Source organism: Tamandua tetradactyla, chromosome 1, assembly GCF_023851605.1.
Source record: "Tamandua tetradactyla isolate mTamTet1 chromosome 1, mTamTet1.pri, whole genome shotgun sequence".
Lineage (NCBI taxonomy): Eukaryota > Metazoa > Chordata > Mammalia > Pilosa > Myrmecophagidae > Tamandua > Tamandua tetradactyla.
In genome coordinates this window covers 32,721,421-32,748,688 of record NC_135327.1, presented here as the reverse complement: position 1 = coordinate 32,748,688, position 27,268 = coordinate 32,721,421, and the positions used below count along the sequence as shown (strand labels likewise).

General features: G+C 37.1%; 1 long non-coding RNA gene across 7 annotated transcripts in view; it reads left to right on the top strand.

The window, feature by feature from the left end:
- Positions 1-25,485, top strand: part of LOC143644593 (uncharacterized) — a 369,167-nt gene extending 343,682 nt beyond the window's left edge. For 5 of the 7 annotated variants that reach the window (XR_013156775.1, XR_013156779.1, XR_013156774.1 and 2 more), the window contains 2 exons: positions 16,619-16,758; positions 25,127-25,485. This is a non-coding gene — a long non-coding RNA (uncharacterized LOC143644593). The remainder of the gene's footprint in view (positions 1-16,618; positions 16,759-25,126) is intronic. The other 2 variants (XR_013156778.1, XR_013156777.1) reach the window with 2 other exon arrangements.
- Positions 25,486-27,268: the final 1,783 nt, after the last annotated feature.

Below are 27,268 nucleotides of genomic sequence, written 5' to 3'. Positions count from 1 at the left end.
TAGTTCTCTGCAAACACTGTGCAGACTGCTAAGCTGTTTCTTCAGAGGGGGAGAATCAAATTGGCTCCAGATTCCTTCTCGGCTGCCAGACCGTGGGAAGTGAGAGAGAATGTCAAAGCTGCCAGTTGACAAACAATGAGATGGTTCCAAAATGAGAAAGATTGGCCTAGGCAATATCCTTCACAAATGTTTTTCTCAGCTTTTAATGAAGGAGAAAGAAGAAGAAGAAGAAGAAACAAATCCCACAAACCCTAGTGAGGTATTCTAGAACTCAGGCGTCACAATTTGCAAAAGTTTCAAGTCTAGGAATATAAGTGCATTGGAGAAAAAAATTTAATTATGCAAATAACACACACAAAGTACTCTCTTTCTAAAAAAAATGAGCAATACAAATTGTGCTAAAGTCCCCTTCAACCCCATCTTCATCTTATCCTCTGCTCCCAAAAGAAACCACTGTTAGGAGCATGGAATATGGCCTTCTAACCATTCTAAAAATAAATTGCATTGTTGTTCTATTCTCTTAGAAAACACATATAATTGTTTTGTTATTCTTACACAAAATACACATTTCTGAGGTTACCCCTATTCGATACATATTGATCTCCTTCATTCTTTTTAAACTGCTTAATATCATACATTTTATTTATCTACTCCCACATTGATGGAATAGTTTGTTTCCAACTTTACAGCATCTTAAACAGTGCTGCTGAAGGCATCTATTTGATAAAGCACAACAACTCTCATCTGCCTGCCACTCTTCACTTTGTTCAGATGATATCAGTGTATTGTTTTGTACTGTATTTATTTATTTAGCCAAAAGGGCCTGTTGTAGAAAATTAATTCATTAATTTATTCAAATATGACATACTAAAAATATGTCAGGTACTGCACTAGGTATTGGTAATGATAAATCGAGTGAGACATTTCCTCCTGCCCTCTAGTAGCTCAAACAATGAATTCTATGAGGGAGACATGAGCAAAGGGCTTTAATGCACATTGTGGGACATATAACCCAGGTGGTAGAGATGTAGAGTTAGAAAACGTTCTCTGTAAGAGGGGGTTGTCAATTTGATTCAGCTCTTTGGATCATCTTCAAAAAGAACAGGCCAGTCCTTGCAACCTTGGAAAACACACAATATAGAAGATAATGTGATCTTTTATGATGACTTTGCCTCACACATAGATATCATTAAGGGTAGCAGTCATTATTCTACAAGACTGTGAAGGGAGAGAAAGAGAGGAGAAAAAGGAGAGATTAATGAACTGTGAATGTTTATTTGACCTAGGTTGTCTCCTGAAAATTTAAAAAATAATAAATTTAAGAATATGTCTATATATGTGCATGAAGGTTTAAGACAGGGAGAAATTTACTATTACTTAATCAAGTGACTCTATTAGTTGACTTTCTAGTAATTAAGGTTTCAAATAGTAATTTTTATGACCAAAAGTCATTTTCAGTCCCAAATTTCCCATCATAATCCTAGGGCCTCACATTTTGTCTTACCAGGTTCTGAGACTATAACATAAGACTCTTAGATTGTGAACTGTGTTTTTTAGCTCTGAGATGCCATGGAAGAAGAAAATACATAGTCAAGGCAAGACAAAAGAGGACAGATCAAAATATTTCAAGTGTAAGACTTACTTCTAGAGGAGAAATCCTAGGGCCTCACTTTTTGTCTTACCAGGTTCTGAGACTATAACATAAGACTCTTAGATTGTGAACTGTGTTTTTTAGCTCTGAGATGCCATGGAAGAAGAAAATATATAGTCAAAGCAAGACAAAAGAGGACAGATCAAAATATTTCAAGTGTAAGACTTACTTCTAGAGGAGAAATCCTAGGGCCTCACTTTTTGTCTTACCAGGTTCTGAGACTATAACATAAGACTCTTAGATTGTGAACTGTGTTTTTTAGCTCTGAGATGCCATGGAAGAAGAAAATACATAGTCAAGGCAAGACAAAAGAGGACAGATCAAAGTATTTCAAGTGTAAGACTTACTTCTAGAGGAGAAATTGTTGCCTTTGCTACCTACTCTACTGTTTAATAAATTAAAAGATCACACAATTAAAATCCCCACGTGCTGAAATAAAATTATTTCCTATATTGAAGATATTAAAATGCAGATCTGTGTTTTGAAAACTTCCTCCACTATTTTAAAAAGGGCTTCAGTAAGTTCTCACATTCATGCACTTAAAAGAAAAAAGAAAAGAAAAAACTTATTTTCAAAGGAAAAGTAGGAGAAGGTATATTTTGTAATGTTTTCTTTTGCTAACCCTAGGAAAAGAGAATGGAAGTAAAATCAAGACAAATGTCTTAAACTATAGGTTTTTGACCTTTCTTTGCCTTTATGTTCTGAAATGATAACTCAAAGTAAACTGTTTTTCTGTAAGAGGGATCAGTAACTAAAGGAAAAGTAATACATCAAAATATATGTATTTTATGCATGCAAATAAGGAAGTGAAGATGAATGGGAATTTGGTTTTGAAACAGAGCATCAAATTTAATATCATACTGACAATGGTGTACCCACTGCTCACCAGTTAGATTTTGATTATTGCTGCTTATAGATGGATGGGCACTGAAATAATATTTGGACAAGTGTCCATTTATATTAAAAAAAACATGATTTTCAAAAAGAACATTGCAATTAGTTTCCATTTTTATTATGTATTAGTTTCCATTTTTAAATGCAAAATGAGGACTTCTATTTTGGAAAGTATACATTATTTTCCCTATCCTTCCTACTGGATACAACTAATACAACCACTAATACAACTAATATTAGTGGAGACTAGCTATAATTCTTACCTGCACCTAACAGGAGGGAGGAGCCCCATGCCCCCACTTGCTGACGTCAACACAGGCTGAGGAAATCTGATATTCATGACAATAACATGATGATGTTCCAATCTCTGTTGGAGTGTTGCAGAAGGTTCAAATAAGATCCAGAATCTCAAGACATAATACCCAAAATGCCCAGCTTTCAATTAAAAATCACTTGTCATAATGACAATCAGGAAGATCTCAAATGGAATGAAAAAAAAAAACAGTGAATGGATGTGACAGAAATATTAGAATTATCTGACAAAGATGTTAAGGTAGCCATCATAAAAATACTTCAACAATCCATTACAAATGCACTTGAAACACATGAAAAAGAAGTTTCAATAAATAAATAGAAAATCTCCCTAAAGAAATAGAAGATATAAAGTTGAACCAAATGGAAAATTTGAACTAAATAAAATCTTAATGGATGGGATCAGTAGCAGAATGGAAGGTGCACAGAAAAGAATCAGGGACCTGAAACACAGAACAATAGAAGTTACTCAACCTGAATGACTGAGAAAAGAAACTGAGAAATTAATAGACTCTCAGGAAACTGTGGGACTATAACAGAGGGAAAGGAATAAGAGGATAGGCATGAAACAAATAGTTGAAGAAATAATGGCTGAAAATGTTCCAGTTTAACACAAACCTGCAGATTCAAGAAAACAAGACAACCCCAAACAGGATAAACTCAAAGAAATCCATACCAAAGCACATTACAGTAAAAATTCTGACAACCAAAGACAAAGAAAACATCTTGGAAGCAACAAAGGGCAAATGATACCAAGGGAAAAACAATTCAAATGACTGCAGATTTCTCATCAGCATCCACAGAGGCCGAAAGGAAGTACCACAATAATTTTAAAGTGCTGAAAGAAAACTGTCAACTCTGAATCTATTCCCACAAAAATATCATTCAGGAATGAAGAATAAGAGAAGTCATTCTTAAATTAAGGAAAACGAGAATTTGCCACCAGTAGACCTATTGTAAAACAGTTTTTCAAAATAGAAATTATAATAGAAGAAATCTAGGAACATCAAGAAGAGAGAAAATAAGCAGAAGCAAAATATAGGTAATTACAATTGATGTCCCTTCTCCTCTTGAGTTTTCTAACTTATATTTGACAGTTGAAGCAAAAATTCTAATACTGTCTAAAGTAGTTCATAATGTATGTAGAAGAAATATTAAGAAATATTTAAGAAAATATAAACACTGGAAGGTAAAGGAATGTAAAGTTAGTTAAGGTTTCTACCCTTTGCTTGAATTGGTAAAATGATGACATCAGTAGTATGTGATAAGTTATGTATATATAATGTAATACCTGTAGTAACTTCTAAAAAGCTACACAAAGCAATGCATTAAAAAAAACAATATAAATAAATAAAAATGGAATTCATAAATGTTGAAATAATCCACAGGAGGGCAGAAAAAAAATAGAGACATGAAAAACAGAACATAGAAAACAAAACAAAACAAAACTGACAGACTTAAGCCCTAACATCTCTATAATTTCATTAAATGTAAATGGCTTAAATACACTGATCAAAAGACAGAGAACAGCAGAGTGGATTGAAAAACATGATCCAATTATATGCTATCTGCAAGAAACACACGTAAAATCTACCAATATAGGCAGGTTAACACTAAAATGATAGAAAAAACATATCATACAAACTTTATTCAAAATAGAAAGCAGGGGTGGCTATAATCAGCTAAAGTGGACTTTAGACACACACACACACAAAATTACCAGAGACAGAGAGGGACAATATATAATGATAGAAAGGCAGATAAATCACAGAGACATAGTAATCTTAATTGTGTTTTTATCAAACAAGAGAGCTTCAAACTGTGGAGTAAAAACTGATGGAACTGAAAGGAGAAATAGACAAATCCACAACTATCGTTGGAGACTTCAACACTCTCTATCAACAACTGATAAAACAATGAGACAGAAAATTAGCAAGAATATAGAGGAACTCAACAAGGCCATCAAACAATAAGATCTAATAGATATTTATAGAGCACTCCACCCGAAATAAGTAGAATTCACATTCTTTCCAAGTGCTCACAGAATATATTCCAAGTAGATGATATCCTGAAACATAAAACAAAACTCAACAAATTTTAAAACACTGAAATCAGCCAGTGTGTTTGATCACAATGAAATCAAATTAGAAATCAGTAACTCACAAAGAAGAGAAAGATCTCAAAATATTTGGAAACTAAATAACACCATCTCAATTAATCCTTGGGTCAAAGAGAATGTCTTAAGATAAATAAAATAAAATAAATACATATAACTGATGTAAATGAAAATAAAACATATTAAACTTTGTGGGTCATAATTATAGCAGGACTGACAGGCATAAATTAGAGAAAAGAAAAAATTTCAAATCAATAGTATAAGCTCCCACCTCAAGAACCTAGAATAAAAGGGCAAAATGAACCCAAAGCAAGCAGAAGAAAGGAAGTAAGAAAGATAAGACTGTTATCAATGAAACACAGAAAAAAAAGAGGAAATCAGTGAAGTAGTGTGTACAAAGCACCTTTATTTGTAATAAGCTAAAACTGGAAATAATCTAAATGTGCATTAGCAAGTGAACGGGTAAACCAATTGTGATATATCCGTACAACAGAATGTCACTCAGCAACAAAAGGGAACGAAGTATTGATAACCACAACAACCTAGATGGATCTCAGGGAAATTATGCTGAGTGAAAAAAAGCCAATCCCAAAGGTTATATATAGTATGTTTCCCTTTTAATAACCTTATGGAAATAAACTTGTAGATATGGAGGTTAGTGGTTGCCAGGTGTCTGAGTGGAGGTAGGAGTAGGATGGGAGTGGGTGTGGCTGTAAAAGAGCAACACGAGGAATCCTTGTCAAGTTGAAAATGTTTCATAGCTTTACCATATCAATATCAAAAATATCCTGGTTGTGTTATTGTACTATAGCTTCACAAGGTATTACCTTTGGAGAATACTGGGTAACGGGTGCATCGGGCCTCTCTATATTATTTCTTACTATTACATGTGAGACTAAAATTATCTCAAAATTAAAAGTTTACATTAAGAAAATGCAAGATGAAAAAAAATGGAACATGCTACCTTTTAGTCTTCATTCATTCTCTGTGTTCACATTCATTTATTTATTCACTGACAGAGGCACTTAGGGAGAACATACTATGCACCAGACAGTGAGAATCCTAAAATGCATAGTTGCAGTTCCTGTCTTCAAGGATTTGTTAATCTCAAGGAGAAATTAGCTTATTCAGCAATAAAAGAGAAATAGATCCCCCTTAAAATAAAAATTATTTTATCACCCTAATCAACAAGTAAGGGTCAAATGGCAAAAAAAAATGATTTTATAAAGTATTTTAGCGATTATATGAAGTTACTACCTGTTAGGAATCAAGACATTTGCTCTTAATGAGAAGTAACAACCCACTAGCCAAAGGGCAAGATCTCTCCACGTGCTGAATAAGTGGGGCATATTCAATCTAAGAATCATCACCTGTTTTCATCCCAAAGAGTTTAAATAACATAATTAAGCTTTTAGACTTCACTGGCTCAATTCTTAAAGTATACCACCTTATTCTGACCCCAACTGCCAGGATCATTCACTTTACATCCTGAATCGTCACTCTCACGCCATCAGTGTCAGTCCACAAAGGGCCACCCTGTGAAGTGCCTTCCTGAATCAGGTCACCTACAGCTCAAGAAAGATTTAAAAACCTCCCAGAGTGTAAGATCCGGTTTAGTGGAAAGGAAGATGCAAAAGCCACTCAAAGAGAAAGTTCACTTTCGTCTTACCCTTCTTTCCCTATTGTTTCAGTGTATGTCACAGCCTCATGGAAAACCTATCCTTGCGAACCTGTTACCTCTTCTCTTATGTGTGAACTATTTTTTTTTTTTTTTTTTTTTTTAAAGAGAGAGGGAGGAAAGGAAGGAAAGACAGAGAAGGAAGGAAGGATGGAAGGAAGGAAGGGAAACATTTTTAAACATTTTCTTGTTTTATTATATTTTGTTTGTTTGTTTGTTTTTTACATGGGCTGGGGCCGGGAATCGAACCAGGGTCCTCCGGCACGGCAGGCAAGCACTCTTGCCCGCTGAGCCACCGCGGCCCGCCTGTGTGAACTATTTTTACAGTGACTTTTGACTTTATGTTATTGCCGGATTCAATGTAATATAGACCAATATTTCCCAAATTCAGTTTTGCACGTTGGTAATAGTCTGCGACAAAATTTTCACAAATCTTCAAGGAAATAATGGAAAGAGAAAAATGGAGCATATATTTCAGAGACTAAATATACTCACTATAAAGAGTGGTCTTGTATCCATATTTTTATGCTTTTTGGGATGATTAAAATGACTTTTCTTAGATACAAAGGTGTTTATTGTTGACGGTCACATTCTGCTTTTTTAATGATCTTAGCTTATCAAACAAGGAGGTGCTCCCCTCATGGTGTCTACCCCTCCCCACCTCCTCTTCTCTACAACACATCTGTGGTTGTAAACACTTATCAAAAATACCGGATACTGTGTATACACTTTTTTAAAAAGGCAAGCAAAAATGAAACAATAATTTTCTGAAGTTCCATAGAAAACTAGGAAATACTTACTCTGCCCTCCTCTTAGAAATTCACAAAACGCGTTTGCATTTTAGTCTCTGAAAAGTACTGCTGCAAAGAAATTGCTTTAAATTTGTGCACTATCAAATTTTCTTAATTAACTCAATCATTAAATCCTTTTATAAACATACATTATATAAATTTATATTTGTTCCACAATGCACTTTTTCAGAAATGCTATCATAAATGAAGTATGATATTTTTAAATGGTAAAAATTAGTGAGAGGAAGAAATTTAGATAAGAATAGTCAGGCTAACTGTCATGGAAGTAATGCCTTAGGGGCAAGATTATTTGAAAGTGAAAAGAGACTTGGCTTGACCATAGGAAGAAAGCAAAAATAAACATAAAAGCGCACTATCCCAGCAGTTGCAAACAGAAATGGCTGCACTTCCCAGGCAGCTAATCTAAATGTGTAAAGTGTGCAAAGTTAAGTATTAGGGAGTGGGGGGGAATTGTGGTAAATGGGATGAATGGAAAAGCGCAGACCCTACTGCTCCTCTCCAATGGATTGTCATCATTTAAGAGTATAGGTATGCTGTTGTGCCAGATCTTTTGTTATTTTCAAGAAAAGTCGGAGATAAAAATTTTCAATGGAAAGTTTCCTGAGTTTTAAATGTTGACAATTCAAATCTAAAATAAAATGTGAGCCATATATGTGTGTGCATGTGTGTTTGTAGGTTGCTAGCTTGTAACCTATAATCTCTTCTTTGTTAGAAAGACTATTGTTAGAATTATTTTTTGTATAATAATAAAGTGTACTATATAAAAAAAAAAATGACACTGATGTTAGGTACGTAAATGCATGAAGTACCCGTAAATGTTGAGATTCAATATCCAATTAGGCCAAGAAGGCACTGTTCTAAATTGCCCTTCCTAAAGAAGTCATTTTGCTGCTGTCTCCTTTCGATGAAGACACTGAACCCACCCAGATGCTTGTCACACTCTATTTCCTCTATCTCCCATTTGTTCTGGGTTCACATCCTCTCTTCAGAGATGATCCAGGGCGCATTGGCTCTGGGCATGGCACCTTATTGAGCAGTAGCTATCAGCGGTAGGCAGGTAAGTCAAGTTCAGGCTTCGTGAATAGCAAAGACAGAATCCAAAGGTTTCTTGTCATGTGTGATCTATGAGCTCTGTAGGATCTAAGCACTTGGATTTCATTTGTGTCTGAGAATTTTTAAAACAACCACAACAGTGCCCCAACTCCAAAGAAGGTACAAAAGTAACCCTCAACCTCAGATTAAATGAAGCAGTTTTTAAAAGTTATGCCCATAATAGGAAAAGTTAATTTCCATAATGCTATTGGGAATTATTAACATTGTCACTTTTCACTGGCACTCACACTCCCCCTAAGTGGATGTGAAAGTATGCCCAGGGTGATTTGAATTGAAAGGGTGGCTACTAAATAGTATGGCTCTCTAACCATTCATTTTTGAGAGCATTTGCTGCCAGTAGCTAAAACTCCTCATCGAAAGAGGAGGAGGCTTCCAGTGTATGCCAGTTCTTCTCAATTGAGGTTAGTTCCTTCTTCGGCCCTGGGACACAAGGCAATGTCTGGAAACATTTTTGCTTGTCACAGCTGGGGGTAGGGATGCTACTGGCCTCTAGTGGGTGGAGGGGGGATGCTACTTCAACATCCTACAATAAGCAAGACGGTCTCCACAAGAAAAACCTCTTTGGCTCCAAATATAAATGGTTCCAAGATTGAGAAACCCTAGCGTATACTGAATTGAAAGGCTGTGGCTCTGAATGAGCATTTTACCCATCGTGAGGCTGCCTACAAAGCTGGCAAAGTGCTGGTCACATTGTACTTTGATCCCTGACAGATTGGCTGGCATTCTGCAGAACCTCAACTGTGTTTCAGGGTGGACCAGTTGCAGGAAATACCTGTGGTGGGATGAAGGTGTAGCTATTGCCTGGGCAACCAACCACTCTGCATTACAACTTCTCTGATCATGTATGTGGAAACCAACAACATTCTCCCGAAGGAAAACTACCCATTCTGAAACCATCATTCAAAGACATTTCATTAAAAATAAAATGTCATAAAATTTTTGACAGGCACTCAATATCTTGCATGTATACCTTCTCAAGTTGTCCACTGGTTCTACTACGTCAGGGACAACTAGTATTGAAGGAGGCAGCAGTGACCAAGGCAGACTAATGTGGTCCTTACTTTCTTGCATATTATGGTCTAAATCTGGGGTCAGGTAACTTCTCCTGTAAAGGGAAAAATAGTAAATATTGTGGGAATGCTTGTGGGCGTACATTCTCTATCAAGATTATTCAACTCTGCATGAAAGTCCCCACAGACAATATATAAACAAATGGCATGACTATGCTCCATTAAAATTTTATTTACAAAAACAAGCCACAGGCTGGAATTGTCCCATGAGCTACTGTTTGCTGACCTCAGGTCTAGGTTAGTGAGATAGACATTATTCTGGTAAATACTTGATTAGTCATTTTTTTCCATCTGTCTGGAATTCTGTTCTCCTAGCTTTTCACAAGGTAATTCCTTTATTCTCTACAGGTCTCAGTTTAAATATCACCTTCTTATAGAAATCTTCCCTAACCACCTATCAAAAGTTGTCTCTCTAGTAGCTTTCGATTCCCACATCCCATTTTATGAGCTTCATAGCACATATAAATCAAATTATCTTGTACATGTATATGTTAATTATATATTTTTCCTTGCATACGAGCAGGAACCTCGTCTGTCTTTACTCCACTATTCCTACCTCTTGGCATAGTGTCAGGCACATAGTAGGTGCCCTCCAACCCTCCATGGGTTATAAAGGAAACTTACAAGAACGTACCTAATAGTGAGCCCTAAACTACTCTGGGGGTGGAGGTGTGGAGGGAAGAGTGTTAAAGTCATGTTTTATACTTGCTTATAATAGACTAATCATGAAGTAACTACTTATGCTAATAGCTAGCACTAATTGATGAGTATCGTGCCAGGCAATGTTCTAAACATTTATGTGTATTGACAATTTTATCAAGTAAGAGTTAATATCATCTCTCCTTTACAGAGGAGAAAAGAAAGAATGGAGAGGCACAGTAACTTGGCTAAGGTGCTAAGGTGACTGGTAAGTCTAAGATTGGAATCCAGGTAGCCTAATTTTGCTCTTAATGTACTACGCCGCCTTTGCTATATCCACCCATCCACCCCTCCACACACACACACAAACACACACACACACGCACACATGCAAAACCCTAACTATACTGAAAAGGTTCATTCCATTCATCACATTATTCCGATATGGCAATGAGAGAAAACTAGTAAAACTAGTAAAATTTCAAAATGGAAGCTTTCTACCTTTGGATTGATTTTGGGAAATTGAAATCCTGAGTCTCCAAATGCCTGGGATGAAAGTGGGCAAGGTTGTCTTCAAGTTGTGGGTTGGAGCTCACGTGTGCAGCTGGGAAGCTAGCCAGCCCACTGCAAGGCAGCATTGGCATCCTCCAAGTGTGGAGTGAATCAGCAAGAATGCGGCTTTGCAGGGCAGGGCAACAAATGCATCCAATATTATTGCCAAGAAATATTTATTGCCAGTTACATGCACATGAGAAAGACATGGTTCTCAGCCTAAAGAGCTATCAAGCCAGGAGAGGGTGGAAAGCAGGCAACCTTGAGGGTGGCTGTGGGAATGCATGAGAGTGGGTAGGTACAGGGGAAGGAAGGGCTTTTACATCTGTGTCAGCATGTGTGGCCAAGAGGGGTTTACAGAAGGCACGTGGCATCCAGACAGAGTGATATGGAATGTCAGTCTTGGAGTCCCATTTGGATGAGCCCAGTGAGACCAGGTCAAGTCTTAATATTAATAATCTAATTAAGATTATTTGGTGCTCACTTTGTTGTAGCACCATCCTAAGCATTGTGCGTGTATTGTCTCACTGTGTTCTCACAACAAAGCCATGAGGCACTTCTTACTATGCCTCTGTTGTCTAGAAGAGGAAACTGAGGTTTGCAGGGGTTAAATGATTTGCTCAAAACCACATGAAAGATTATGAAAATCTTGTGACTGACACTCCCTTTATCCGATGTGTAGATGGATGAGTAGACAAAAATTAAATAAATAATGGGGGGATGAGAGGTATGGGATATTTAGATGTTCTTTCTTATTTTTATTTTTTGGATTAGTGAAACTGTTAAAAAATTGATTGTGGTAATGGATACACAACTATATGATGATACTGTGAACCACTGATTGTACACTTTGGATGATTATATGGTATGGGAATGTATCTCAATAAAATTGCATTAAAAAATTGGAAATTAAAAAAAAAAAGGGAACAACACATGAAAGAGCAAAGACTGAAATTTGGGTGGACCCAACTCCCAGTGTGCTCAGAACTACCACTACTTTGCACTTCCTGACCCGGATGGATGGCCATTTGGTAGATGCAGAAAGCAGGGCTCATCAAAGGGCAGTGACTTCTCAAGAGTTGACCATGTATTTGAATCTAACCCAGAGCTTTCTGACAAGGAAGCCCATGGTCTGTCCATTGTTATAAGATACCTCTCTAAAAAGGGATAATAAAAATTGACCTGAGTTGGATTTGAGTTTGAGAAGAGGCAAAGGAGTAGATGTGGGAGAGTGGTCGATCAGGGCTTAGGCTGTCTGGATGTGCACAGTGAGGCCTAGGAAAGAAATGGCTAGTTGGTTAGAACTTAGAAATGCCATTTCCACAGACATAGGAAGCAAAGAGAATAGTTTGAGGAATTGAGACAATCTTATTACTATTATCATTTGTTACACATAATTTGAATAAGGCACTCTCCTCCCAAGAACTAGCCACTAAGTTCTGGGAGGTTTTCCTCTTCTGGTCCCAGGCCATATAAAGTATTTCGAGTCTGAGGGCATAATACTTGATCACAAATGCTCACCTCTAGTCTTGAAATCATGGGCTCTGAATTTTAAAAGTCATCTTCCAGAAATATTTGAAGCCAGCCGTTCTGCTAAACAAGTCCCAGATAGCCAGGCACTATTACTGGGATAACTTGGAATTATTTTTAAAGATGACATGCTCTGAGAAGATTATTGTTACGGGGATGGAAATGCCACCTCCTCTCTTCATTTTTTCACTACCTGTGATCAGAACAAGTTTTTCTGAGAGGTGCAGAGAAGAGTAAAAGGTAAGATGGATTTGGGGCCATCACGACCCTGTGGGCCACACTGACTAGGTGATGGGTCTTTGGGTTGTTTTCATGTGGTGATGTTGACTTCAGTTGAATGGCAGCGTAGTCACGATGAGACATGACTGCTGAATTCCTGGATTTCGAACTGAGTTGGTTCATCTTACAGAAGAGGAATCTCCTTCATTTTGAGCTGCTTAATTCTTACCATTTATTTTGATCTAATCTATTATGAAGTTGTAAGTGGATCCAGGTAGAATCCATCTTGTTCTCCAAACCAAGAACTTATTTTAGTCTTACTTTGAAACCAGGAGGATTAATCAACCATGCTTCCTATTGCCCCTTGCATTGAAATATCCATATATATTTTACTGGCTTTACTATTTACCTCTTCAGCCCAGATTCCAATCTTTCTTTCTCCAGGTTCCAGTGATGCAGCCTTCTTTAATTTCCTTCAACAAGTGAAATCCCTTCCTGCATATTCCTGCATATTCTTTTCTTTAGGCTGGGATACTCTTACTTTCTACTTCAACTTAACATATTCTCTTAAGATATGGGGAAACAAAATAAACCCTTCTTTTGTAAAATATGAACTGTAGTACAATTTTAATATTCTTTCATCAACTGTAACAAAGGTATTACATTAATGCAAAGTGTTAATAAGAAGATATATGAGAATGCTGTAATTTTAGATGATTTTTCTGTAAACCTACAACTTCTCTAATTAAAATAAATTTTAAAGAATCATTTTAAGTGCCACCTCCTCAAAGAAGCCCACCTTGATATCTTCTTCCCCCAAACTGGGTCATTTGCCCCTGTTATATATCATCATTGCACCATTTTCTTCACCTCTAAAAAAGTGACATCATTTGAAAATTAATATGGATTTGTGCTATTATTTGTTTAATGTTTATCCATCCATAGACTACCAACTCCCTTTAGGCAAATTATCAATGGAATCTCTAGTGCCAAGAGCAGTGTAGATGCTCAATAAATAAAAGAGTAAGTGAATAATGTATGAATAAATGAATGCTTGGTAGTTCATTGCCTATTCATGGTAATCATGGTTTGGGGTTGTTGCAGAAAGGCAATTCAATTTCTTCAGAACTCAAACCCTAAATTCTGATACTCAATTCAGAAGTTTACAGAAAATTTATATGCATTTTATGCAGCATTTCTTCTTTTGTCTTTCCCAATCTCAAAATAAAATACAAAAAGCAAGTTTAGTTAAACAGTCTTAAACCTATCAAGATGTTCTTCTATTCATAAATCCTATTCATTAAATGTATAATATGTCACTAAAAAAAGAATAAATTAATTTTGGCAGCATTATATAAAGTGTGGGTTTTGGAACAAACAGTTTTGCTGAATGTTAGAGGAAAAGGAATTCATGATTAAGGGCAATTGGAAAACAAAAAAAATTAAGAGGATTTTGTTTATTGTTTTAGGGTAAGAATTCTAGAGCCTTATATTTGCTAATATATGTTATGAAAACCAAAGAAGGATTCGAAATAAAGTATTTTCTAAGTATATTTGATCACATAGCATTTCCTGTTCATAGACCATTTTTTGGAAATGCTGCTATGTGTGAGGGAAGGCAGGTTAATATTTCATGTTTATGCTTGCTTTGGGAGAAAGAACTGTATTGATTTTTTAGAGAAACTCCCTCTTTTTCCCAAACCAAATTTTTGGAAATATGCTTCCTTCCTTGCATTGGCAAGCAACTTCCAATTAAACACCAGCTCTGTTTTATGGTTTTAACATTTGTAATAACTGCATCTTTAGTATGGAGGCCTGGAGTTTCCATTGCCATGTTCCAGATCGTGCTGTCATCAAGAGTAGGGAAGGGCTGTAAGCTCAGGGATATTTAAGAAGTAAAATCAGTATTTTATGTGGCACTACTGATGGGGGAATAGAAGCAAGGAGAAGCAATATTCAGATCTGGGAAAACAATTAGATTCTGAAATATAGCCTCAAAACTGGACAATCAAAAACACTCACAGGGGTTGGCTTCTAACAGGAGACAAATAGCTCAGAAGATCAAATCAAGAGTTTATATTAGCATGGGTTCTGATGCAACACAAATACCTTCCAAATAATTCATATCTGAAACCCAGAAGAATATGGCCTTTGCCTATATATACCTGTCCAACCTCTAGTGAGTAATATTTCTGTTATATTTAAAGTCTATAGGGCATAACTAATGAATTTGATGGTAAACAGGACAGTCTTTTAGCTTTAGGTATTTTTAACCATCTAAGCAGAGATGAGGAATATTTAGGGTGTTAAAAGGACATAAATTTTATAATAAAAATAGCATGAGTGTTTGGTGGATGGGGGCTAGGTATCTCTGTGGAATACAGAGTTAAACAGATTACCATATGTTCTCTTCAGGAGCATTTGAAAAATGAAGACCAAATGTATTTTATAGAATGATATTCTTCTTAATGCAGATAGCCACTGATTTGAAGCTGCAGCTAAAATAAATATCATATCTTTTGAGTGCTATTCACAGACACTAGTGACCTATCAATTTCCTCAGCTCAGGAAAAGTGAACTGGAGGATGACAGCTCACTCCCAGAAGGGTGGTTGATATATATTAAGTGGCTATGTCTCTGCTTCTGATTATTAATTGTGGCTAATACAGAGCAAGCACATATCCCTAAGAATGTGCGGACGCTTCTTGGAATGGGAATGTCTCCAGGCATAGTTGAAAGAGGCCTTGCTGTAGAGTTAGAAGCTTCAGATCTGGGTTGCTGGCTGTGCTGATGTACTATGAGGCCACACGAACTTAAGCTTCAGGGACTTTTATATGCCAAGCCGTGGAAGGGGTCCTGCAAATATGTTGTCATGGCTAAGTGGATCTGTAAAATGTTTGAAGTACAATAATTTAAAATGCTACCTTTCTCCACGCTCATATCCCCTGTCACACTTTCCTTGGAGTTAGGGTATGTTAATGGTCCCAGCATTTTGAGATCTGGTTAAAGAAAAGGTGAGTAGAGGATAGATTTATTTGGGGTATAATCTGATGAACTTTTATGGTTTTCTCTCAGTTTCATTTATATTTAAGGTGTTGTTCGTATCCTGGTGCAGGGACGAGCTCCAGGAACTCTCCTACACCCACTAATAATTCCAGTGCTACAGTGGGAAGATGCAGGGTAGAGGTAGACTGCAATGAATATATACCCACTAGTGGGTAAGGGAGACAAGCACAGCTTGAAATGGAAGGAGCCAGAAGCTAGTTTGTGGAAAAGTCTTTGGAGCGTCAGACGTCTGCACTTATAAATGGAAGATCTGATTCTCATCAACACTGAATCAAAATAGAAGCTCTGTTCTCTCAGAAATACACTCACTAATGCAGCATATACTCATTGTAAATGTAACACGTATTATTTTTCCTTTTTAATGGGAATTTTAAATTCATCATAATTCCTATATTTAAATCTCTTGCTGATTTGAAATGGAGTACTAGCATAGATAACATAAAACGCATAATACATAATTAAATAAGGATAACAGTGACAAAATTGGTCACTGGGTATCCTCAATTCAGAGTGTCTCAGATTAGTCACTGCACAAAAATCTTATAGTTACCTTGAAATTCTATAGTTCCCATATGAAAGAAACTTGATAGATGTTTTCCCAAATTTGACAACTATCCTAATAGTTTATATGTCATTACCAATAATGAGTTATAAAGCTTACATGAGTTATTTGTAAACTATCAATAATAAAAAAGTTTTGATCAATGATGCTAGAGGAAAGATTAAATTATTTTTCTTTTTTTCTCTATAGAAAAGTACTTTATAAAATCTTTATCATGAAGAGGTCATCAAAGAGAAAAAACATAGGGGAAAATCTATTTTAGAGCTATCAGAGTGGTAAAAAATATTGTTATTTTTGTGAGTTTGTGATGTTTTAGTTTGCCAATTTTTTAAAAAATTATATTTTATCTTGATTTATTTTCTCATTCCAATTAAATGTTCACTTTCTTATCTAATTTTGCATAGGTAATTTGGATTCCGTTCATTAAAGAGAATGTGAATTGAATAAGCTTTAGGCTCAAGAAACCTGAATTTTCTTCTGCAGCTGTGTGATACTGAAGACACCACCCATATTGGCTTCTGTTTCTCACCTGTAAAATGAGGAGGTAATAATACCAGCAGGGTGGCAGTGAGGACAAGACTGATAAGATAAGGCATACAAAGTACTTCCATAATAGAATTTGTGAACCTGAGTTTGTGCAGAGTTTATGAAGGCTGGGGATAGTACTGAAGTTCCTAGATACCACTACATCCTTAATTAAGCTGCCTGACTCCAAGGGGGAACTTTTTGTAACTGTCCAGATAGTGGTCTTCCAGCATTAAGCCATCAGTAGTCACATCTCCAGGGGCTCAGGAAGTTGAATTGAAGCGATTGGGAGAGAAGTCCTTCATAGCTGTCTGTGAGATCTCTGATTCCTCCCATCCTTGTCCCACCTAAATTCTCCACAGCAAGACAGAAGTGAAGCAGAAGTCTCCTCTGGGACTCCGGGGCTTCTATGGTTTCTTCTGGAAGCATTGGGGTTTCCATGGCCACTTAGAGCAGTGCCGTATCCCAATGCTGATTTTGTGGGTGTTGAGTGGCAGCATGCAGAGCATCTACATGTTTTGCCAGTACAAATATGTCAGGCATTCTGTGATTCTGGAGCCATCATTGTGGAAGCAGCTTCTTGAACCCTGGATCAGGAAGCATTTCTGAAGCCAATTATTCCAGAGGCAGCTTCCTGATTCTCCATATTCTTAATATTTACAGAGGTGGCAGTTCCCTGGGGAGCCAGTTCTGCATTGCTATTCTGGAAGTCACTCCTAGAAGGTGCTCCTGCAGTTCTTCCAATAATTTTTAAGCCACTCAACCAGTATTAAATCTCTGCCAGCAAATCCTGACTACTACAGGATGCTAGGCAGAAAGTTCTAAGGCAAGCCCTACAGAGCTTTCACTTACTCTACTGTGAGGTGGAAAGAATTGGAAAGTTCCTTCCATCCAAACATGGTTTGCATGTGGCAGAGATTGCTGGAGGGACCTTGCGATTTGTGATGAAGAATGAGTGGCTTTAATGCTCATGGCCAAGACTTAATAAGGATGAAGAAATATCATTGTATATCACCATAGCATAATATAAAGGCCAATGGCCAAAACAAAACAAGGGCTAGAGCAAAACAAGGACCAGTGGTCAGAAACTCAGTCTCTGGAACTTAAGACTCAACCTCAAGAAAAGTGTGGTTGACTTCCTGGCAATGTGGGACAGAAATCCTAGAATGAGCTGAGACTCAGCATCAAGGGATTGAGAAAACCTTCTCGACCAAAAGGGGGAAAAGTGAAATGAGACAAAGTGTCAATGGCTGAGAGATTCCAAACAGAGTCCAGAGGTTATCCTGGAGGTTATTCTTACGCATTAAGTAGATATCACCTTGTTGTTCAAGATATAATGGAGAGGCTGGAGGGAACTGCCTGAAGATGTAGAGCTCTGTTCCAGGAGCCATATTTCTTGAAGATGATTGTACAGTGATATAGCTTTCACAATGTGACTGTGTGATTGTGAAAACCTTGTGTCTGATGCTCAACCTTGTTAACACATGAGTAGAACATACGGAATAAAAAGAAATAATAGGGGGAACAAATGTTAAAATAAATTTAGTTTGAAATGCTAGGGATCAATGAAAGGAAGGGGTAAGGAGTATGGTATGTATGAATTTTTTTTCTGTTTTCATTTAAAAAAAAAAAAAGAAAGAAAAGTAGGGTTGTAACCTCAGAAAGTGAGACCTAAAATTGATTGAGATTGAGTTTCTGCCTCCAGGTGAGCAAAGGCCTGGCAGTGAAATTCAGTTTAGACATAAAAAAATAAATATATCATTTTACACTCCTGAAAATCTAGATTGAGCACAAATTCATTTCCAAAATAAAAGTCATTATAAGCTGAGTGCTAGTTAACACATACCAGCATGGTGCTCCACAGGCAATAAAAGCAATTACTTCATTTACTCTTCACAATGCCCCAGTGAGTTAGGTGCTATGATTATCTTTACCTGGCATGTGGAGGAAAGAGAGGCTTAGAGCAGGTAAGGTGCCTTATGGCCCACAGCTAATAAGTAGCTGAATCAGAATTCAGACTTAAGATTTGCACAAAAAGCATTAGGAAGAGCATTTCAGGTGGAGGAAGAGGTATAGGAAAAAGAAAAAAATTTGGAAAGAGAGGTGAGTTGATACATTATTGAATGGTCATGTGCAAAATGGCACTATTACATGGGGAAGTGAGAATCATAAAATGAGATTCATGTATCTTTCCTGAGTGACCGTGAGCTCACTCTCTCCCCTCATTCCAAGGTCATGGTGGTTACTGAGTAGCCGCCTTGTTTTTCATCTCCTCCTACATGGGCAGTCTGAACAATCCACTATAAGCAGAGTTGTCCCTGAGCAAATAAGACCCCATCAGTTTCACCTCCTAATTTGTTTTTGGAGGTAAAAGCTCAGAGAGATGCCCTTGTTTTCAATGGAGTAAGATGGGGCATTTTCCCTTTCTGTGAGTCACCTGTAGATGCACGAGGACATCATCTCTGAATGGGTGACCAGAGAGCCCACCACACTTACTTTGGCTGATAAAATGCAGGATGCAGATAAAAGACAAAAGTCACTCCCAGGGTCTTCCTGGTCCTGAGTCAGCCGAGGAAAAGCACATCTCTCAGCTGTCATATACTCCTTTCCTTATGTTTGCTCTCTCCCTTACCATGCCAATTTCATGATTTTTGCCATATTCAAGTATTTCTGTAATAATATTATATTTGCTTAATATTTTTATTTAAATCTAATTGTCCAAAATATCAAGAGTTTTGTGTCCAAGTTATATTTTTCTAATGTTTATATCTTCATTACTTAGCTTTCATTATCTAGACTAATGAAATATTAGTCTAATGAAATATTAGTCTAGATCTTAAAATTGTGGATAGGTACTACACTTAAGGGAAAAATTGTATGTGTGATTTTTTCCCCACTCTTTCACTTATTTAATTAACTTACTATTTATAGATTACCCTAGTTATTTTACTCATTTTCTTTTCATTTTACCCAATGAGTCAGTAGTTAATGAAAAAAATTTTCTAAAGCCATTTACTCAGTACGTAATGCATCCTCCAGTCCTGTGCTGGATGGTACTCAGGTATCAACCTGGGAATGTCCTTGCCCTGGGGAACCTGCTGCCTGATGAGGGAGCCAGCCACACAAACAAGCAATTACAGCAGGACATTAGGTGCATGAAGAGATGTGTAGTAGATGTTATGGGAGCCTGTATTCCTTTTGCCTAGGGGAGTCGGAGCTCATGCAGCCAGATGATTCTCTGAGGGCATAAATTCAGCCCTCCCTATCCTGACAAAACAACCGTGCTCCTGATGCAATAGTTCCTGATTGTTGCCAAGTGGAGTGAATGTCAGCAAGGACCGGCTTCTGGGTGTGCTGAGTTAGACAATGGAGAAGGCGCAGGAGGAAATGAGTCTGGCTGAAAATGGAAGTGCTATATGCAGTCTTTCCTTTGCTCCTTCCTTTTTTCATTCACAATGGAAATGCTATATGCAGTCTTGCCTTTTTGCATTCACTCAACATATATTCACGGAACACTTTCTATGTGCCTGACACTGAGAACATGGTCTCTGCCATATGGAACTTAAAATCTACGGTGGAGACCAGATATAAGTACACCAACGGTCATACAAACAACCATTTATGTATAATGTGACAATTGCTAGGAAGCAGATGTACAAACTCCCATTAGACTAGGGAGTTAGGGGTGGCAATTGCTGAGGAAGGAAGCCCAGCAGATGAGAAGGACCCAGCCAAGATATGGGGGGATGGGAGTGGTAGAGATTTCTCAGCATGTCAAATAGCTTGAGATTGGAATAAAATCAGCAGCTTTGAGAAACATAGAGATCTCCTTTTTGCTGGATGTTAATACGAGACCTGGAAGAAAGGATACAAATGAAGCTGGTAGGCAGAGGATGTACAAGATTATCTGGGACCCTGTAGGCAAGGTATTGTGCATCTTTATCCTAAATGCAATGAGAAAAAAAATGTGAAGACTTTAAGGCAGGGGAGCGCCCCGACTCGGTTTACATGGGAAACCTCTCACTCTGATTTCACTGTGGAGAATGAATTGACAAGGTCATGAACTTGAGCTGAGTTCTCAACTCAAGGGTAAGAAAAGTGAAAAAGAAGGGTGATGTAAGTGATGAAGCAGAGGAGGAAAAAAAAAAAACACTGAATGAATCCTGTAAATGAATTAATTGCCAAGGTGATCCTCCAGAGACCAGGAAAGGCAAGAGCACTGTGGAAACCAATGTCACAGTGATATTTAGAGTTCCTTTCGCATTCGATGCTCTGGAAAGAGCATGAAAAGCAGAGAGAGGTTCATATCCTTTCTCTATTTCTTAGCAGTTTGACCTTTACCTTCCAATCCTCAATTGCTCCATTTATAAAATGGAGGTTACAATATTACTTCCCTCATAGGGTCATTGTAAGTCTCAATGAACGAATGAATGGAAGAAATTCTAGTTCATAGTAGGTTCTCAGTAAAACATGGGCTAGAAGTGGGATTGCATCACATTCTTTTTCATCAGAAATGCTGCAGCTAAGCTTCAGCATGGGTTTTACAATGTGTTCTAGTTGTAACAGCCATACTATGAAAATATTCTTTCTGCTATGTTGCACATTATAGTAAATGGCATTATTCATGGATTTGTCAAAGCCATAAAATAGGAGATTTTGAGGCGATCACAGCTGTGAATGATTATTATTTTCATCTCAGGATGCCATGGAGGTACCAAGGATATGTTAATTATTGCATGCGTGAGTCTCTTTCTGTAGGCTTCCTCCCCAAGTGCTGTTAATTTGCTCATAGGCAGCGCAGCTGATGGGACTCTACACTCAGAAAACAGTGGATCCCTGGCAGTTCCTCATGACCCCAATAACTGCTTTACACTTATGTGGGAGTTAAAAAAAAAAACAAAACAGCATTCCCCAATCCAACCACAATGTCTGGGTGTAAGCAGGAAAGCAGTGCTTTACCAAAATGGCTTTGGGCTTTTCTTTTTGTTTGCATTTTATTTCTCCTCTCTTTCTTCATTTTAATTTGAAAATTCAGGACGCTACACTGATATTATGAATACCTCACATGAAAATACTATCATTTTTTAAATTGTTTCCTGTTGGTAATAATTTTTAAATCTGAGTAATCTCTTCCCATTATTTGAAATATACTTTTATATTTATCAATTTCTTTCTTTAAAAAGCAACTGCATCTTAGATGCAAAGAAAGTGATTTCATCTCTGAATATTTATAATCCTTTGGTGTTGTGTCCCTCTTTTGGGGAGGTTTATTTCATATCCTCACCCTTGAAAGCCCCTTTTAAAAATATAGGTGGATTAAAAAAAAAAAGAAAAGAAAAGCAAGGGCTAAGAACTATATCTTCATCCCTGAGGTGAATTTGTGAATTCTTTTAAACCCTGGCCTACTCTTACACACTAAACCAATTCCTCCTGCAATTTCCCTAAATCTCTCTGCTCATATGATTCCACTAGGATTAGTCTCTGTTGAAATATCTTGCTGAAGCTGCCTGGCAGTCTGAAAAGAGGAAGATCTATTAATTTAATCATTTGTATGAATCGCATCTAAATGATCTCAGCAGAGAAAATGTGTTAGCCATTTAAATCCCATCATTACGTATTATATAATAATTACTGCTAATTCTAGTTTGGATGGGCCATGATTTGGCTTTCCATCCCCTAAATGTGGAGGGTACAATGACCTCACCAAATTCAGTCTCTCCAGCCTTTAGGCTTCTCTTGCCTTTCTGATTATGGACTTAGGAGCTTACATTCAGCATCAAGTGTCCAGCCAACTTAAATTCTGTTTTGTGCTCCTAATTAGCATTCATTTTGTGAGCCTGGAGTTCACTCTCAGCACAGAATGGAGCCTAATGTTAATCACCATTGTGTCTTCCTCCCTTTGACTCTGATCTGTCAACATCATGAGGCTTGTCCCATACCTAATTTTTTGCCCTCACCAGCCAACTAGCACCTCCATATCACACAGTGTCAGAATTAAAAACTTTTGACAGATCTGTAATCATCCAGTTCTCATCAACCCTGTGCATGTTAGTCATTTCATTTCCACATTCTAACAGTTAATATGCCTTAATTTCTCTCACTTTGTGAATATTTAATTCCTCCCTTTTCAACATCATTTTTAGGTTGTGTGAATCATTTTCAAAGCCTTTGCTCTTCTCCCCACACTATCATCTGCATATTTTATGAAATGGCACAGTTGAGTCTCGGAGGGCTCTTGATAAAAATGGAACTGGCAGCCTGCTCATTAGCTGTTTACCTGGAGCTGTGTAAGTCCCCGATAATGGCGAGTTCCCATTTGGATTTGAATTAGGATTCTCTGACAAATAACAACCAGAAGCTTTCTCTGGAATGTCCCCTTGCCTTCCGGTGCCCTCTCTTCTTCACTGTAGATAGTTGCTTAGAAACTTGCTTTTGGGGGGGGACTGTCCTAGGGAATATAATACCCTGGCATCTGAGACAGTTTAATTTTTGAAGGGGAGACACAAAAGCATTAGCAAATTAGCACCTCCAAGGATAACAAAATTCCCAAGAAAGGGTACATTCTAAAGATCAGATGATTTGACCTTCTAGAGTTTGGGAGATGCCAGATACCAGCTATTTGCTGTAACCAGGTGATACAGACCCAGTTGGCAAACAAGGATGGGTTGGTCACCCTCACAATAATTAACTTGAGGATGCACAGTGTTCCAGACCTCTAACTAAAGTCGACAGGATGATTATAAATGGATCTTAGAGATAGGCTGAGCTACCATTTTGTATTATCAAGGAAACTTAGAGAAAAGCACAGACCAGAGGCCCACAAGTTTAGTTTGAACACCTTTTGATGACTTATTGCTAGCCTTTAAAAATTAGGAGACTGATATTTAAAAATAATAATAACTTTCTGCTTTTGAAAAACCAAAAGGTGTGGTGACACTTTGTACTCACTCTCTATGGAGATGACAGATCAGCTGGAGCTGGAGCTGGACAGAGAATGTCCCTTTAGGTAGGGCATTTCCTTCCCAGTTTATCAAGTCTTCCTGGCCTTTAGTGCCCCCAGACAGCTCCGTTAATTTTGGGTGCCTGTCTCATCTCAGTTCACATTGGATTTTTTACCACTGGATATAAGTTGCATGCTGGCTTTGCAGTGGGTTCAAGTCTCAGTTCCATTATCTACTGGCTGTGTGACCTAGGGCAAGATACATAAACATACCGGGTCCAGTATTCTCACCTGTGACTGGGGAATATTAAACTATACTAAAATAATTTGTTGTAAATATTAAAATAAGCACATTGAGAAAATGTATATAAACTGCTAAGCATGGACCTGGTACATAGTAAGTGCTGAGTAAAAGTACTTGTTCTTCCTGTAATTAATCTCATCATGATTTTTACAGAAAAGTAAGTTGAGACCCAAAACTGCCTAGAGAGCTATTTAGTATATAAAATGAACTATGTGAATAAAAACAATAAAAGGGAATATTATTGGTATTTAGAAAAATTATTTTATATTGTCTATTAAACCAAATGTTGAGGTATGCCCAAAGCAGTTCCACGTGGCCACCTGTGCATTTAATGATCCCATTGACTATGCCACAGGAAACAGAATATTCCATTGTCAATGTACAGATAACCTTGTGTTCTTTGCATTACACTGTAACACCTTTTTGAATTCCACTAAGCTGTTTTTTTGTATGCAAAACAAATCCCTTTGTAGTAGAATCTGTTTACTAAAGATTTCTTCCTGCTGAAATTGTTTTATCCTATAGTAGCCTTATATGCCTGGGGCTTTTATCACTAAGCATAAGCAATATAATATTAATAGTTGGTTTTACCAGGTATTTTTCTTCTGAACAGTTCAAAGGCACTAGATGGCTCTCAATAAAATGCTATTTGATATAAATGAGGAAGACATCATACAACAGGAAACAACCTTCATTTTTTAAAAATATTTCCCCGCATTATAAAACAGGCTACCATAATATCATATGGTTAGTCTTTCTAAGAAGATATTTGGGAAGCTGCATGGGTTGATAAAGAGTATTTGTGAAGGTCTGAGTTATCAAGACCTGAGCTGGAATCTCTGATTGGTCCCTTAAACTTTCCAGGCCTGGCAGGAAGTCAATGGTACCCACAAAACACATGTTTTTGAGGACAGTTTAATAAAGGTACTATTTAAAAAGTTGTGGGCAGTTTATAGGGAGACCACCAGGGATAGTGGGGTATCTGCAAGTTACTGAAGAGTTCTCTTACTACCGCTATGCCTGAAGTGGCAAGACCCAAAGGGTTATGTGGAAAGGGACACCCTAGGTTGAGGGTCCCTGTCAGCTTTTTGTGACGCCAAGGTCACAAATATCCTGAGCTCACTCTTTCCTCCTTCTTTCTAGTTTCCTGACAGGCATCTTCATTGCCAAACCTGCCTAGAAGCTGGAGTGCCAGGGTACCCTTTGCCATAGTGAGTGCTGCATAGCTTCCCAGGACACAGAAGCATGGAGAACATGAAGAGTGGATCTGCAGTGGCCGACAGACAACAGTGTGCAATTCTGGCAAGTCATTTTATTTCATTGAGATTGGGTTTCCTTATTAGCAAATCAGAAGGGGTTATGTGAGGTTAAAATAAGGTAACAGATAAAATTACCTGGCAGAATTCCTGATGCATAGTAGATCCTCACTAGAAGGATGAGATAGACCTTTTATGTGCTTTGCATAAAGTCATTTCATCATTTTGACAACATAAACCAATGAATTAGGCACCAGAAATTTTGTGAGATCCCATGAAAACGTTTGCATCTTGAAAATACAAATTGTAATTTCAAAATATAAAATTAAACTCAATAGCAAAATAGATCAATCCTTAATTTTTTATAAAGCATGCTAATATGCAAATGAATCAAACTGTAACCAACTGTCATTTAGTTCTACACAAGTTTATATGAAGTAGGATGCATTTGATATGCTGGGATTTATGAAGATATGAGTTAATCTGTTTCACATATTGGTTTTTCAGGGGAAGAATATGTTGAAAAAGATTTCACTATTGTTGCCCGCATAAAATAATCAAATATTCGCATTGGGAAGGATATTGGAAACTATATAGATTAAGGCAAAAGTCAAAAAGATGCTAGCCCCCAGCTCATTCTCAGCTTTATGGTGCTTTTACTTATAAATTTGAAAAATTTAAAAGCACTTTTAATTAAAAAATAGAAATCAAAGTGTTTACTTGAGTATTCTCCTTGCTCTTTGGAGTTTGAGGAACCTTGTCTAGTGATACCCAACTTGTAGTTCCTGGACATGTTGAAGCCCCTGTAGAGAGGAATGGAAAGGCATGGGCTGATTCAAATGTTTCAGAGTACTGGAACATTTACTCAAATAAGTGAGAAAATCAAATTTTAGTTCAATTACATAATAATGGTTATCTTATAATCAAAACTTCTTATTGGCAATTGATGAACCAATAACTGTAATAATTAAATAATGGGTGAGGGGTAGTAGGTCCATTCTGCAATAAACAATGTGTGACAGATAAGTTTGGATCTCTTGGGATGAAAGAGAAAGGGGTAAGCAAAAAAGGAGTCATAGCCAGTGGAAATATTAAGGAAATTTCATTCCAGAGGGGTTTAGTGACTTTCTAACAAAATCACATAGCCAGGTAAGAAGGGGCAGATCTTTTGGCAATCAGCTCAGCATCCTTTGCTTTCAGACTGCATTCTAACTTTGCAGTTAAACTTATTGAAAAAGTGTATTCCAACTGCATAAACACTCTCTAACAAAATGGACTTTCAGACAAAAAAATCCCCCCTTTTGTTTAGAAACATGTCAGCAAAATGTTTAAGTTAAAATAGCTATACTATGTTGTTTATGTAGAAATATTCCTAATATATGTTTGGGGACATTAGGATTTGGCATCCAGGATTATTGTCTGGCAAGGAGGATACTTCCTATCTTATATTTATTATTTCCTGGTATATCACCAATTAGAGATCATTTTTTGGTCTTTGATTCCACATCTGAAAAACTGTGGTTTTAGTAAATTCTATTTTTTTATGTTAGCCAGAGATATAGAGATAATATATGTGAATACTCTCTAAGCTTCTTGAAAGACATATCATACATGTGAGTAATTATTCAATATTATTATTTTTTTTTTCAATATTATTTTGAAACAAAAAATAGATTCTCCAATATCACAAATAAAACACAATTCTGCAGAGGATATTTTGGGTGTCACCTTTCTAGTCTTAAATACTTCCAGTGAAGAAAGAAGCTCCTAGAACTCTGCTCGTTTGTTCCATAATCTGATTGATCTCACCATCTGAATTGTCCTTTCTTAATTTCACCGCATTACTCATTTACTGAGCTCACTGTTCAGATATCTGTGAGAGGTAGCGGGTCTCCCCCAACCTTAGTCAATTAGACAAGCTATTGTTTCTGATTAAGATATCACATCTCAGAGAATAATAGCAATTAGAGTTGGAACGGAGACCCCGTGGGTCGCACAGTCCACTTCCTGCCAGCTCAGGAGAATGTTT